This window comes from Sapajus apella, unplaced genomic scaffold (assembly GCF_009761245.1).
Source record: "Sapajus apella isolate SASKATOON/1434 unplaced genomic scaffold, GSC_monkey_1.0 scaffold53, whole genome shotgun sequence".
NCBI classification, from domain to species: Eukaryota; Metazoa; Chordata; class Mammalia; order Primates; family Cebidae; genus Sapajus; species Sapajus apella.
This window is the reverse complement of record NW_022436993.1, coordinates 2,879,845-2,883,084: the sequence shown is the minus strand read 5'-3', so window position 1 is coordinate 2,883,084 and position 3,240 is coordinate 2,879,845. Positions and strand designations below refer to the sequence as shown.

Here is a 3,240-nt window from a genome sequence, read left to right as displayed (position 1 = left end):
CTGCAAGCTTTGTCAGATGAACGAATTCACCTGGGAGGAAATGCTAATACTATTTTTCGTTTTTTGCATGTAAAGTATCTCTGTGTTCATCAGATTTTCTAAGGCAGGGTATTCTTTTCCACAAAATGGAAACATCAGAAATATGATAGTCAAGTTCATATGTTTAGGAGAAATAGCCAGAAATTTAAGGAGGAAATTAGTATTCTAGTCACAGACTGCAAGCAGTTTATTCTGGAGTTCATTCTGAGGAGGTAATGACTAGGAAAATGACAAAGAAAACTGTTACTGACCATTAGTGAGCAATCACTCTGTCATATTACTGAGATAATTTAGATAAATGCAGGGTTTCACTGTCTCCCAGGGAGACGGGCTGCTGACGTCTTTGATAATGGCAGCCTACTTAAAGGTTGCTTTTGACAAATGTATTTTTTCATCCCACAGATGTAAAAGAGGCATATCTGTGCCTGCTTTTGGATGTAGTAATAGCTCTTTTTAGAAGTTTAAAAAAAATCTGTCAATTCCCTATGTTTGGTGCCCAGGGACACACGCTGAAATGCCCCCAAGAAGACTTTCCAGCCACTGTGAAAAGCAGTGTTTGGAAACATAAGGTATTCAATAAATGAATGTGGATCATACCATATTTTTGTTCAATTGACTTCTATTCTTTTAGCAGCTGCTAATTATACACTGTTGTTATTTGGAGGCCGGTAACAGATTTCTCTGTTCCATCTGGGTAATCCGGCTTCTGAGAATGGACTTTTCCCCACCCTAACATTAGGAGGATTTTGGCTGCCACATTTTGAAGGCAGTGATGCAATCAAGTCAAAATGAGTAGGCAGACAACAGTTTTCAAGGAAGAAGATGATATTTACCTAGTGATGTTCACAAAATATTTTATCTTTGACGTCATAGCACATTAAATGCCATGTAAGTCATTTAACGCCAAGAGAAATAGAGGAGTGTCTATGCTCATTTGCAGAATGAATAATAGATATGTACATTCTAAGAATATTTTATTTGGAGAAAATATTGAGCAAATAGGCCACAACCTACATCCTATTTATTCAGCAGTTACAGGAGCTGCATTGGGGATGGAATCCAGCATTTCTATTCCAATGTAGTAGAGGAGATTAGGGTGGCTGCATGTCACAGCCTTGAAGCCAGACCACAGGGGCTCAAAGCCAGCTATTGCAATGCACTAGTGGTTAGAATAGGAAACTTTCCTCATGTTTCTAAAATTGGGTTTCCCTCTATGTAAAAGGGGGTGAATATAACGTCTAAATTTTAGGGTTATGAGAATGGCATAAGATCATGAATATGAAGCTGTGATGATAATAATGATGACAATAATGATTTAAAAGATGCATACTCCACTTTGAAATGATCAAAGGTGATTTTACTTACTACAATGCAACATCTTGGAGGATAACATGTAGGCTTCCTCTTACTTGTCAACCTAAAAGACAGGAAGGCAGAGAGCTACATAGAAATTTCAATTATTATCCCTCCTTTTAATAAACTATTTTGCTTTTTCCTTTATCCTTGTGCATGCATTATAAGCATTTGTTTCTTGGGCATCATGAGTGTTTTCTCCTCATTTTAACATGGCTAATTTAAATGCTTGTTCAGGTGAGTGGCTGCCTCACTTCTGCAGACTGGGCAAGGAGGCCTGTGCCCCAAAGTAGAGTTTGTTGCTGAGTAGAGAGGATGCTGTAGAGACAGTCATGCATTTAGGGACATCCAGTTCACCGTGCGGTGTGTGAGCTCAGTCACCATCAGAGAGAAGTACATTTTCATAGACTCCCATATCCCCACTCTTCAAAACGACTCTTAGAAACTCTAAGTGAAATAAAATGCAGGAAATGACTACAGGTTGACAGGTTGTAAGTAGAGGTTTCGTTTACATTAAAAATATTCTAAAGTCTCTGACTACATCATTCTTTTTAGGCATTGTATCTCATGATAGCTTTTGAGGATTTCATGCATATTTTTGAAATTTTATTGTTAAAATGGGGGATCTGCTAGTTTTAGTTAAATGAGCTAAATATTTTTACCTTCAAAACATTGGCCAATCCAGGTGGCACATTAGAATTACCTAGAAAGTCTTTTTCTTTGCTCTGCTTGTTTTGGTTTTATTTTAAATGTAGGTTCCCAGGCTCTTTTCTGGGCTATTTAAATCAGAATCACTGGGTATGAGTTCTGACATCCACAGGCTGTAAAAGCTCTTCATAGGATTCTAATTTATTACCAGGGTTAAGAATCACAGATATAATTATTTCCAGCTTTGTCTCAATTGCATTACTTAATTTTTAAGAAAAAAAAATGACATCACAATAAAAACAAACAATTCATTGCAAAGCATTCCTTACAGATAGTAGCACTGCTGAAACTGAACTGTTGAACTGAACAGTAATCACCTAAAATTCTCCTCTCTCAACCGACATAATTCAATATGCAAAGTGTTCAAAACCCCAATGGCTCCCATCTCACTCAGGGTAAAAGCCAAGGTTCCTGCAATGGTCCACAGTAACTACAACCTCCTCCCTTTATGGCTCTAATGCCAGCTCCTTCTTCTCTCTACCTTGCTTGCCTCTGCTGCAGCCAACCCACCTCCCTCCTTTCGCCAACCTGCCGGATGTGCTCCAAACCTGATCTCCTATTTAAAACTTTAGATTCACATTCCACTTGTCTCCCTGGCATTCTTGATCCCTATCTTTCTGTTTCATTTTTTTTCCTATAGCATTTCTCAGCTTTGAACACACTATAGAATTTACTCCATTATCATGTTTATTATTAGTGGCTTCAGAAGGTATGCTCCACAAAGAGAAGGACCTTTGTCTGTTCCACTGATATATCCCAACTGCCTGGAAAAGCACCAAGTACATGCTGCCAATTACTGCCTCATTATTGGTTTATTTATTATTTTTTAGGGGTCATGCGAGTCTTCTCTGTATTGTTCCCATTTTAGTATATGTGCTGCCAAGGCAAGCACTGCATCATTGTTAAATGAATGAATTAAATGCCCATTTGGACTTCCAACACTCAAGTCCTGCCCAATTCACCAGATAAGGCTTACGGCCTGCCCTGTAATTATTTTAGCATTCTAGCCTTCCTCCTTCTGGCCTCGTACCTACCTATATTGTCTAGGCCTGGTAGGGAAGAATAAAGGACAAACCCTAGCCCACAGCCACTGTAATTCTCTTTATTTTTAATGGGAAATTATTTATTTATTTTTCCAAA

At 38.3% G+C, this 3,240-nt stretch overlaps 1 pseudogene; it reads right to left on the bottom strand.

Annotated features, from left to right (window-relative positions):
* Positions 1 to 2,877: 2,877 nt before the first annotated feature.
* Positions 2,878 to 2,992, bottom strand: LOC116527276 (annotated as a pseudogene).
* Positions 2,993 to 3,240: the final 248 nt, after the last annotated feature.